We start from the raw sequence: 13351 nt of genomic DNA, 5'->3' as shown, positions 1-13351 counted from the left end.
GTCCGATACGAGTCTGTGTTCAGCTATGTCTAATTGAAAGAGTTTATGCCAGTCGTGATGATACTTTATTTTTCTATAAACCAACCAAGTTTCGATAAACTAATGCGTACCATGAAGATCATACCAAGTCACGTACCAAGACCAACAAGAACTGCTTTACAGGACGAGGCAGGGCTGTGAAAACATGCGACAGTTTGGGTAACAGTAAGGGTTTTGATGATAACTATTTTTGGTTTTGATGATAACTATCTTTCCTCTGTCATGGTGTTTTGACAACGATCGTCTTTCCTTTAGCCGTCAATTGTCTCTTTTTCATTCTGTGACCGTTCTTTTGCTTCATGCAACTTGCTTGTAAAGTTCTCTTCAAGAGTCTGCATCATTACCTGCAAAGGATACGCCCAGCTCATTTAATCCTTTGACCCATGTTATTTCCAATGATTGGACGAAGTCTTGAGAACTTCGCAAAACCTCTAGTTCATCAAAAAGAACCCTAAGGCTATAAATACTCCCAGCTAAGTAGTAAGAGTAATCAGTTGCGTTTGCTGAAATCCTATATTTCGAATATTCTATTGTCACCCCTCGTATTGTCATTTTGTAACAATACTCTGTACTGCTCTCAAGCAATACCCCTATGACTAATAAGACAATGTGTGGCTTAAAGGGAGTATTCCACATTTATATACGGTTTTGAACTGAAAAAGCCGTCTTGAAGACCTCTCGATACTGTGCACAATCCTCCCATTCTCAAAGGGAATGTTCCACATTTGGACATCATGAAATAAGCATTACACATGATAGGAGAAGCTCACTTGTAACTATTGGTCACCTTTCAAGGTTCAAAAACGACCGTAAGTAGCAAAATCCCAAGGGCTGTAAAAATGCCATAGTCAATAACAAAAATGTCCATAGGTTACCAGGTCTTCGATAGACAACTTTCGCCATGCTAAGTTGCGACCAATCGTGTTGAGAGCAAAGAAGTCTTCAAATCCACGATATTTTAAAGCTTTTTATAAAGACGTCGAAAATCGCCATATTCAGGTCCCCAATCATGCATGGGTTGTGTCATTTTAGTTCTTTCAGCACGGCCTTGTCTATCGCCTGATACGAATTCGAATATCACCTCATTCTCTTTACCGCGTCCCTTCAGGGATCAGGCAAAGCTATGAGCATATGTACTAGTTATGGTATTGGCAAGGACAAGCAGCTATTCTGCCCACCAGTGTTAAATGCCGTCTTTCCATTGCAGTGTCTCCTCCATCAGTGGTATTTTCATTTTAAGGTTGTTGGTTATGTCTGCGTTGATCTTTTTGAAAGGAATGCCGAGCACTTTTGATTCTTCAACAAATGTAATTCCTCCTGTATGTCTATGTGAATTTTCAGTGCCGGTCCCGATTTGAAGGCTTTTTTGTTAATATTAACTTATGACCATCAACGGAGAAGTTCGTTATTTATTTCAAGGTTCCATTGAGAGACGCGCTGTCTGCTTTGAGGAACGCTTAAATTGTCGGCATGCTGTGACACCCGAAATTCTTGGCCATGTCATGTTTGAACGCCGCACAGTCGCTGTGATTGTACTATTTGGTTTTCTAGGGGTTCTACGAGATTAAAGAGGAAGCCAGACGCTGAACATCCTCGCCTCATGCCGCGCTGCATAAACATTTTGTTGCCGAAGAATCCATCGAGAGGATGTTAGGATGTGATGGCAATATGCGAGAGAAGTTTGTGTTATTTATATCAGTGCGCTAGGATCGCTTTTGAACTAGAGTGGGAGTGAAAAGTTCCATCGCAAAAAGACCGTCCGGGAGTGAAAAATTCAATTTACAAAAGATGAGACTTATGAGCTAGTGGATGATGCTTCAGGAATCGAAGACATCTTTTTCAAGTTGGCATTGGCGTAATGTCATAAACCTGACAAAACTGTTTTTTAACATCTTAGGCCATTCAAATGAAAGAGAATACATTAAAGCACAGCAACTTCATGACAGTGTAATGGGCATAAAAAATTCAGAAACACCAATAATCTGATGCTGCACTTTGCACTGCCCCTCCACAGCATCTTAAACACAAAAAGTACAGGAATTCAACAACAAAATGCCAACAGAAAATTCAACAAGCATAAAGCCCTCAAAACAAACAAAAACACCTTGGACACCTACACATCAGCCCATTACCACGTCAAATACAATACACATTCCTCTGGCTTCTGTTGAGATGGGGTCCGGAAAAATAAACATTTTGACACTGTTCCTTACAAAATACCAATGCTTATTTCCATGAAAGTGCCTAACTGTGCCTAACCTAAACAGGCCTTACTTCATCTCATCCTGTCTAACCTGTTGGTATCAAAATAGCAATTGTGAGTTACTGCTTCTTGCACAATTCCTGTTGTCACTTGCCATGCACTTAACCAACTTAACCTAACTTAGAGTAGCCCGTATGTTGAACATCATCTCAACTCAACTCTGTCTACAGCAGCACTTACGATAAAAACATGATAAAGCTCACTTTTTGGCTGGTTTCAACTCGCCTTTTTATTCAGTTCATTCGTGTATGCGTGTTGACATCAGAAAATTTAAAAAAAACACGCAAATGAAAACACTTTAATCACACTGAACAAGTTCTTCTGCCATGGTGTGCCTATGTCAAGGGCAATAATGGGTATGCTCCACAAAACAATCGCTCTTCTCCAAAAGCAACATAACTTTTAGATGACCATGCCACTTTTGCTGCTTGCCTTTTCAGCTGCAGCAAAGGCATCTATTTAGGCTTGTTTATTTATATTTGATGACATAGTTTGAGATGTTAGTTTCACGTTTTAAATGGGATGGTTTGACTATTTGCTTAGTCTCGATATTTACCTCTTATTATAATTGCTATGCAGCGTAGAATATCGCAATGTTAAAAATATAGTGCATATATACAGTTCAGTCATTTGCTAGTCAGCAAACGATGACAACTATGGAAAACATCTGGGTGAAGCAACTATAGGGGACCACTTCAAGAAATTTTGGGCAAATAACCAAGAATATGGAACAAAGTAAGCCGTTTGCATGGCTTGTGGCACCCTAGTTCATCTTATGACAAAAGTCGACGGATTAAAACAGAAAATGGCTAACTCGTCACATATCATGTGTTGAAAGCAGGTAAGGTAAGCAATTACTTTGTCCACAGGAGACTTACTGGCTTTTTCAGGGCACACTTGTTCCTGGTCAGCAAAACAAAAAGTCAGTACCACAGTTTGCACAGTTTGCTGACAGACAGTCATCCCACCCACCCACCAAATATAAATATCAATCACGTACACCAACCTACGAGATTAAAATGCGAAACCGGTAAGACGTGTGCATGATAAACATTACCCAAGGGCAGAATTTCGCCATCAAACACCTCTGTATCACCTGCGTCAGGTCTGTCCCAAAGCTCTATACAGCAGCATAAGGATAGCCTTGTCAGGTAACCTGGTGAGTTAGGCACCCGAAAGGCTTAGGTTTATCATTACCGAGCGCCGTCATGAACAACAAAAGGCTAACCGAGAGTTTAACAGGGCAAAAATGGCGGTACAAATAAGTTCCGTGCTTCAAATTGTCTCCTTTATTCCTCGTGAATTGTTCACTCTTTGGTACATATCAAACATGTTTGGGCGGCTGGGGAAATAATCCAATTTATATATAAAATGCGTGCAATTTTGCGGTCGGAGCATCCTGCAGAGAAATTCGCCAACATTTTAAGCAACAGATGTTACCTCTAAAGACAATGGGAAAGGAAGGAAGAATAAAGTGGCATCACCATCGTATGATACTAAGAAAAACGAAAGTAGCTGAATAGGTATAGACTGATCCTTTTTGGGATACAATTTTAGTCAGCTGATTTGACTTAAATCTGTTAAAATAAGTGGTCGAATGGTGATATTCATCTTGTAAATTTTATTTAGAAGACATTTCTTTAATTTTTCAATCCTGCATTTCGGGAGTGATGCAATTTAATGGTCAAGTTTTCTCGCGTAAAAGAAATACATGGAGCAAAATTCTCTACCAACCCTTGCACCAGTTGTGTGTTGGTGTGTTGGCACCAGGCTCTGCTTCGTGGTGTGGTGGTGAGCCAAAAAAATTGGGGATTCGTGAAAACCGCGCATTTGGCACACTGCTGTCGATTGTGATGCATTTTGTAAACAAACCGAACTTGATGCGCGCAAGCGGCTGGAGTCGCTGGGGGGGGGGGGGGAGGGGGGTCTTGGGCTTGAAGGTACCTGGCGCCATTGCTCTGTGCATACATAGACATGATTCAGATATCGGTGAGGCAGGACATAACCATATGTGTCCAGGTTCTGTGGAGCCTTGTTTATGCTTGGTGGTTTCAAGTGAGCTCGGTTTTGGATGCTCTCTGAGAACCTCAGAAAAGGAAATATGGGTTTGGCATGTGCGATTAGACAATGTCAGGCAGGAGTTAAAAATTCACATAAAATGTGGGGAAAAGGAATGAAAAACTCCTCCCCATAGGGTGTTGCTTTACACCCAAAGTCGGCAATTCTAGGACACTGATTTAGATATATCAAATGTATGAAGTGTTTCAAGTATTCTCCAAAGCTATACTGATCCAGGCCTCTAGACAGAAAATCTCCGGATACTGCTTACAACGCGGCTTTGAAATCAGTTGCTACTATCAGACCGGACTGTTCAGGTTTATTCACTGAATCACTGATGTCGTTTACTAGTGTTCTCTCCAATGAAGCGTCCTTTCATGTATGTCGATTGAGTAGGCGAAATAAAGTCGTCCATAACACCCTTTGAGCCTTTTTACAACACTTGCAGACATGATTTTAAAGTCGACGTTCAGTTAAGATATTGGTCCTCAACCTTTCAGTTTGTCTGACGGTTTGCCTGCTTCGGGGATAAGAGTCGCGATACCTTCACGATGCGGATTTACCACTTCACGATGGGACCTTCAGTTCTATATACGGGGTCTAGAATTGAAGTTGCCATATTGAGGATCCCTGTAAGCAGTTCACGGTCATACCCTGTTTAAAACTCAAAACCCTCTGGTTTCTGAGTTACACGCCCGCAAAAGTGGGAAAAGGTTTATTGGGGGACTATTCAGTCACCTTGGCATTGTTATTATTATCATTATCATTGTTGCGAATTTTGGCGAAATCCAGCGAGTGGCTAATCTAACGCCGCGTCAGTACACACTACATAGATCAACACAGAACTCGCAACACATGCAAATGAGACGCAACGCCAGCGATATACATGTGTTATAAAACATGAGCGACTTGTGATACAATCAGCACCGGCACGTCATGGCCAGTTCAAGTTAGGTAAGTTCGCTGACGAAAGACATTGCTTTGCCCTCGAATTCATTTCAGTTTTTGCACTGGCGCGTGGCACCAGGGAGGCGATTCCACGCCGCTACACTCGATAGGGAAATGCCCTTTTCACACACTAAGCAAGGGTGTTTTATGGCGCTCGTCTGCAGTGCAGTTTCGCCATCGGTGGCTCTGGCGCGCATCACCTGATGGTGTTGTCATTGCTGGTAGGTCCCTATGACTGGGCATTAACCCCAATGCATGTGCCTCTGTACTGGGTGCGCCCTGTCCGGCCCACCTTGCTTCGATCTGGCACTATTTGGCGCGTCCATGCCTTTCTACACGTCGTTTTACGTTTGTTCCGATCACTGCACCCGCACGCAGCACGCTGCCCAGTGCGGGAAACCGACGAACGCCCGCTCTGTGTAGCTAACATTTGTCATGACTCGTTCAGTATCCGAAACTGCCCATTCCGCCTGGTAGGAAGTTTGACTTCCAGGGGTCGCCCGCGCTGCACCACGGGAGTGTGGGTGGGGTGACGCGCCTGCCTGTCAGGGCGGCTGTCTACGCACCGCTGCTGGGCCACGCCCCCGGAGGAGGTGCGACCCGATCTGCCGCACCCTGCACCGGCTGCGGCCGGCCATTCTCCACCGGCATCGGGCTTCGCAACCACCGGGTCCGGTGCCAGGGGGACGGCGACCGCCGCCCTGTACAAAACGGCTCTGGGGCTCGCCGCGTGACGCCTGCCGCCGCCTCACCCTGGCTGTCGCCGACCGTGCCTGGGCCGTCGCCGTGGCACCTGGACCTGCCGCTGCTGACGCCCGCCTCCACCGCCCGGCCTGCTGCGTTCGACGGGCCGTGGGCGGATTACCCGACGCTGCCGGTGCTCGGCCCCACCCCAGCGGCCAGGTCCTCACCGGCGTTGACCAGCTGCGCCCCCGTGTCGCCAGCACCCGCGATACCGCCGGCCCTGCTGTCGCCCGCGCTTGTCGGCGCGGCGGTTCGTGGTGCGGCGTCGCCAGCGCCGGAGAGCGCCGCGTCGCGAGTGGTGGGGTGCCGCGGCCGCCGGCCAGCCGGTGGCCGTCTCTAGTGCTCCCCCCGTGCCGACCGCGCCAGTGCTTTCTCAGTGCCGACCACCGCCAGTGCTCCTCCGGTGCCGACCGCCGCCGAAGCGGTCCCGGTGCCGTCTCCCCGCGCCGCGTCGCCCGGCACCGTGTCGCCGCCGTGTCACGGTACAAAACTTATCTGCTCGCAGCACTGCTATCTGCCTACTACCTGCTTCCGACGATGACCTAAGTGGTGGTAACAAACCGCTCAGAAAAAGTAAAGGTAGCAAAACCATCTCATATGATGACAAAGATCAGACTGATGTGAAAGATGGTGCTCTCTGCCTCAGATGACTGCCAAAGTGACAGCCCTGGCTTCTCGGCGTCACATGGGTGCTACACCATAATGGGCCACTCAACTGGCCACATCTTAGCGCAGGTATGGCATTTGCGTAGTTATTTCTCCGAGAATGTTTGTCCGGTGAGCACTGACGACTTACCAATCGAATTCGGGCTTTATGTCTTTGTGATGGGTTAAACTGCAATCAGAAATTGCATAGGGTGCCTTTGATATACATTACTAGGCTTACCATGGTACATCAAGGCAGTCATTTCTTGACATCTGAATGACAAATATTCATTTTTGACATGTATTCTGGAGAGAATTTTGCTTACATCTTTTCCACCGTAAATCATTTGTGTAGTCACTGTGGTTGTTGCATGGCCAATCGCAGTTGACGCATCCGAAAACTCCAAATCGTGGTCGACATCCAGCATTCCCTCAGACGCGCATGCACACAGAACACTGTGCGCCGTGAGGTCGGCTTCCCCAGCCCGAAACTGGAGGTGGAAGGCCTCTCACGCTGCCTTAGCGACCTCGAGGGACTGCCCATCAAGGAGTTCATCTCTGATCAGCACTTGGGTGTCGGGAAGTTTGTCAGTCAGTCGAACACAATGGCGGCGGTTGTGATAACTTATAGTCAGACTTACTTCGTAGCCTGTCACTGGTTGCTGTGTTTCCGTGGGCCCTCTGTGTTTTGTCATGTTTCCTGTTTCCTTTATCAGTCCTGTGTCGCACAAAACGCCGTGTCGCCATGTTGGTAATCACGGCATTTGGAGATGTTTATAACGGGCATTTAGCATCCCGGGTGCATTTTTCCCGCCAAAGCAATTTTTGCCCCACTCCCCATGAATTCAAACAAACAGTCCCTCACACTTAAATAGCTGTCTGGTATCGGATCGTTGGCATGGTGATCGAAGTCTTAATGCCACCATCACCTCCGTAACTGCAGGACAACGTCTACCAGAAGTGCAGCACTCGTATGACATCTGGCACGTTGCGAAGAACGTGGCGAAGCGCCTGCGCCAACATGCAGCGAAGGCCACAAACCGGACGCTGGGACCTCGGGTGCGCCACGTCAAAAATCACTTCTGGTGGTGCGCCCAAACATCACATGGAAACGTCGACGTCTTCAAGGTGAAAATGTCACATTACAGCATTGGGGGCCATAAAATGAATGCACGCATGTGGGGCCCGTTGTCGTTATATGTCAACCCACCTGCGCGGAAAAATTCAACATAATTCATGATTGTCGTCATATAGAATGATCGCGAATTTGGGTACGACAGAAATACCTCCATATCCCTAGGCATGCTTAACATGTGTCTAGCACGTTCAGTTGTAGTTCAGTTCAGTTCAGTTGTCTAGCACGCCGAAGACCTCATGGGGGCCGTCTTGCTCGGTGCTTGGCGGGTGCGCGGCGTTGACGCCGGATTGGGACTCAACCACCTGGGAAGAGTCTATGTCTCTGTCCAATGCCCCGGTGGGAGGCGGGGTGGCTGTACCCGATGCAGTTCCGGAGCCCGTGGACGCGACATAATCGCCGCCTGCCGCTTTGGCGACATCTGGCTCCTGTTCGTCTTCGGACAAGTCAGTGCTGGAACTTATATTCAGGTACGCTTTGGCAGATTCTTTTATAGCACGGTGCGTCTTTTGGGCGGCCTCAGCCGTAGCCGTTTTGTCGTAGAACCGCGCGGCGGTCTCATACCCGTGGCACCGCATCCTGACGGCCCCCTTGCCCGTGGCTCCCTTTAGGGCATCGGCCGCCTCAAGTTTGTGCGTTAGCTGGACGTGGCACCTGCGGCCACGGTTGCCTCGCACCAGCTCATGATATGGGATATGCTCAATCGCTGGGATATCAAACCGCAGGGAAGCCGAGCTGTACATATTCACCCTCGGCAGCAGCCGCTCGTCAGACTGCCCCTCCGTCAGGAGTGCGGGCCGGAGGTACTTGACGAAAAAGCCTATGACTCGGGCGAGCCTGCCGGACACGACCACCGTCTCCACAAGAACTGTCTCTTGGCTTTGCCACCTGCGTGGGTTATGACACGATCGGTGCCCACTTTCTTCGCCGCTTTGAATTCGGCTACGGTCACGTTCGGGAAAAATCCGCTGCGGCTGCCGCTCAGCACTTGGGGCGCCACGTAGATCATTTGGCGAGTCCTCACCGCCACGCGGCGCAGCGCCTGCCGGTTGGTGGGCAGGTTGCTGGCACCGGCATGAACAACTGCGATCAGGGTTCTTTCTATCTCGCGCTTGACGGGCACGCGCTCTGCGTCGCTCAGCTTCGGCTCGTTCATGTGTCCGGCCACGCGTTCTGACGCCGCCTGGTTCAGTCTGGGCTGATTTTCCCTTGCCACCGACCCGAGCATGGCGATGGTGACCTCCACTAGTGGTCTCCACGAAAGGCCGTTGGGGAACTCACCCAGGCGGCTCAGGATGAATTTCAGGAAGCTCCGAACGCTCAAGGTCATCGCAGCGCCCGAAGCGGCCGATGTTACGAAAGCCTGGTTCAGCGTGTGGCGCACGCGGCGGCAGTGCTCGGTGCTGGCAAATATAAACCGCCAGTCAGGGACCGTGGCGCCAAAACGCCGCTCGAAGGACCGATCATGCTCGGGGCGCTCGAAGATGCGCCTGACTTAGCGAAGTCCTGGTCAACACAAAAGGGCGGGCTAGGCGCCGGGCACAAAATGAGGCTGTCGCGCAGGATTGCCCTGTCCTGCCCATCAGCTGGCGTCGGCGCCAGCCCCTGGGCCCGAGATGTGCCTTCGGTTAGTAACGCCGCCTTTTAAGACCTCGATCTTTTCTGCGACTAGTGGTAAACCGAGCTTGATGGAAGCGGAGACCTCCAGAGCCACCGACTTGTGGCTTGTGTCAAAGATTGTCTTGCGTGCGTTACGCCTGTCCTCTGCCGTATGGTGACGGTGGTGCCTGCATTGAGACAGGTGCCGCGCCACCGTCTTGTCAGGGTCTGGCTTGCGAACTACGGCACCACACGGGCGAAAGGCCACTGTGTCCGCGTCGCGGCGCCCGAGGATGACGATCTGTTTCTTGAATGCCGTCCATGCCTTAAGGTGCGTTGGTTCCAACCTGCAGGCGCGCCTGGATAGGAACCTGGTGGTAACAAGCTTGCCGCAGGGGCAGGCAAAATGCCCTACCTCCTCCCACTCGAGGCCATTGGGTCCGGACTGGTTGTGACACGCTCTTACTTTAAAACCAACAAAGCCATAGACTTATCCTTGGCACCATGTGATAGCCCTTTGTTTACTCTATCAGGTCAGAGTCCTGGCACAGGACAACAGCTGTGGCACGACCTCACTGCTGTACTGTGGCATGACATACTGAACAATGATATGATTTTTGAACCGCAATCCATGCTGCTGTCATAATAAATCCATCATAAAAAGATGGGTCAAATGTCCTCTCTTGTCTTAACTCCCCATCTGACATACGACTGGCCAAAAACACATGGTACAATATATAAATCACTTCCAGCAAAGCAGACAACCAATAAGTGGCATCACTTACTCAGCCTGTTTTGGGAATACACAAAACGCAGTTGAGAACGACGAAAACACGTCTTCCCCTTCGACAGTCATGCAACATGCTGCAGCCATCAGGATGCCGTACTAAAAAATAGCAGGAAAATTGTACATGTGGTGAAATGGCACTGCAAACATGCTGACCTTGCACAAGGCCGGAAACATGACAAGTGCATGCAGTTAAGAGAGTAGCCCAGATGTTGAACATGATCTCAACTCACCTCACCTATTTGTTGACAGCAGCACTTATGATAAAAACATGAATATGCTTACATTTGGCTGGTTTCAACTTGTGTTTTCAATTAACCGACTTAACCTAACTTACAGTAGCCCGTATGTTAAGCATCATCTCAATTCACTTCACCTATTTGTTGACAGGAGCACTTGTGATAAAAGCGTGATACAACTTATTTTTGGCTGGTTTCAACTTGCATTTTCATTCAGTTCATTTGTGTCGGCTTGCTGACACCAGGCGAAGTTGGCAGCACTTAAGCGTCCGTTCAAATCACTTTGAACAACTTATTCCGATTGGTATGGTCAACCTGCCGAGGGCAAGAATAGGTATGCTCCACAAAAACAATCGCTCTTCTACAAGAGAAACATGACTTTTAGATGGACATAACGGTTTTGCTGTTTGCCTTTTTAGTTGCAGCAAAGGCATTTATGAAGGTATGTTTATTCATATTTAATGACAAAGTTTGAGGTTTTGGCTTCGTATTTTGAAAGGAACGTTCTATTTGCTACATGCTGACATCTATCTCATATTATAATTGCTATGCAACTTAGAGTAGCCATGTGTTGAAAATATAGTGTATAGATACAGTACAGTCATTTGCCAGTCATCAAAACATGGCAGCTATGGACAACATCTGGTTAAAGCAGCGATGAGGGACTACTTCAAGAAATTTGAGGCGAATAATCATCAATATGGAACAAAATAAGTCAATTAAATTATGGTGCCACAATACATGCGTCTTATACAAAACTCTATGCATTAAAACAAAAAAGTGTCTATTTCTGGTTACAAATTGTGTGTGACAGAATTTCGCCATCAAACACTTCTGTATTAGCTGATCCAGGTCGGTCCCAAAGCTATGTATGGCAGCAAACGGTAGCCTGATGAGGTAGCAAAACTGGAAAGGCTCAGATTTTTCATTATTGTGCACCGGCATGAGCCAAAAAAACCCGGCTGAGTGCTTAAGAGGGCAAAAATGGCAGTAAAAATGAGTTCCGTGGTTCAAATTTTTTTCTTCATTTCTCGTTCATTGTTCACTCTTAGGTGCACATGAAACGTGCTTATGCGGCTGGTGAATTAATTCAACTTATGTATTAAATACGCTTAAATACGCCTAAGTTTGCAGCTGGAGCATTTTGCAGGGAAATTGGTCAACATTTTAAGCGGCAGATGGTACCATTAAAGGTCGTCCGAAAGTAAGATAGAACAAAGTTGCGTCACACTCGTATAATACCAAGGAAAACAAGTGATTAAATGAATATAAGGACTGATACTTTTTTGGCAAAATTTCATAATCAGCTGATTTGGCTTAAAATCTGTGAATAAGAGTGCTCAAACGGTGATATTCAGCTTGTAAATTTCATTTTGAAAACCTTTTCTTGAATTTTTTACTGCTGCATTTCGGGAATGATGCAATTCAGTGGTAAAGTTTTTCGGGCAAAATAAATACGTGAAGTAAAATTCTCCACTGGGTGCTAAAAATTATCTACCAGGCTGGCGTTTGTACCAGGTTTGTACCAGGTTTGTACTGCTTCCCTGGTGTGGTGGTGAGACCAAAAAAATTGGGGATGTGTGAAAACCCTGCATTTGGCACACAGCTGCCGATTGTGATGTATTTTGTAAACAAACCAAACTTGATGCATGCAAGCGGCTGGAGTCACTGGGGTTCTCGGGCTTGAAGGTACCTGGCGCCTTGGCTTTGTGCATACATAGACATGATTCAGATGTACTTGAAGCAGGACATAGCCATAGGAGTCCAGGTTCTGCGGAGCCTTGTTTATGCTTGGTGGTTTCAAGCGAGCTCGGTTTTGGATGACATCTGAAAGCCTCGAAAAGGGAAACATGGGCTTGGCATGTGCGATTGAACAACATCAGGCAAGAGTAAAACTTCACATAAAATATGGGGAAAAGTAGTGAAAAATTCCTCCTCATAGGGCGTTGCTTTGCACCCAAAGTAGGTAATTCTAGGACACTAGGCGTAACCGCGTAAGTCAGAAGTCAGTGAACCAGACTTCGCATGAGGTCGAGGAAAATATAACCACGATACAGGTATATATACATACATCCACATATATATATATATATATATATATATATACATATATATATATATTATGGATGGCAATACAAGTTTTTAATATGCACAGTTCGTCTTATTGTTTTGCCACGTCCTTGGTAATGGGGGTAGGTACACCGTGTGCTCGGGGCAAGGGCAGAGGAGAGCCCTTTGAGCAGTGCTTATTGCGGTGCTTATTGCAAACGCAACAAAATATCATGGTGAAGGGACAGCAAAGTCTTCATTTTAGATCCATATAACCTTTATTTTCAAAAGGCCCAAAAATTTTACGGGCACTACATATGACCACAAATGTTTGTTTTCGATAGGCACTGAAATCCAGATACACCATAACCGGCCCAAAACCTTCATTCTCTAAAGGCACCAGATTTCAGGGATACAGCATTGTTGTGCCTCCCACACTGACGAAATCCAGGATTGGCCCCTGGGGCCAGGGGACTCCAATATGGTCAGTTTTGGGCATCATAACCTTTATTTTAGAGAGCCCCTCTATCTAAGAGGGCGATTCAAATTTCTCAAAGCTTTGGTTTAAAACAAGGTTCAAAATCCATGGACATCACAATATCCACACTTTTCACTCTTGCAAAATTTTCGACCTGCCTGTTCCACGAGGGCACACCAAAAAAGCTTCATTACCGGGCATCTTAGCTTTTGTTTTCCAGAGGCACACACACCAGAGGCACCTAAGGTAACACAAAGCAGGGGCGGGTCCAGAGGGGAGGGGGGGAGGGGGTGGCATATGGGTCATTCCTCTCCCCCTTGGGCCCAAGGAGGTTTGGATGCTCTGAAGAGGCACCAAATCTTATTGT

Source organism: Pollicipes pollicipes, unplaced genomic scaffold (genome assembly GCF_011947565.3).
Source record: "Pollicipes pollicipes isolate AB1234 unplaced genomic scaffold, Ppol_2.1 Scaffold_6138;HRSCAF=7277_pilon_pilon_pilon, whole genome shotgun sequence".
Lineage (NCBI taxonomy): Eukaryota > Metazoa > Arthropoda > Thecostraca > Pollicipedomorpha > Pollicipedidae > Pollicipes > Pollicipes pollicipes.
The sequence above is the reverse complement of the archived record's forward strand: the minus strand, read 5'-3'. Positions refer to the sequence as shown.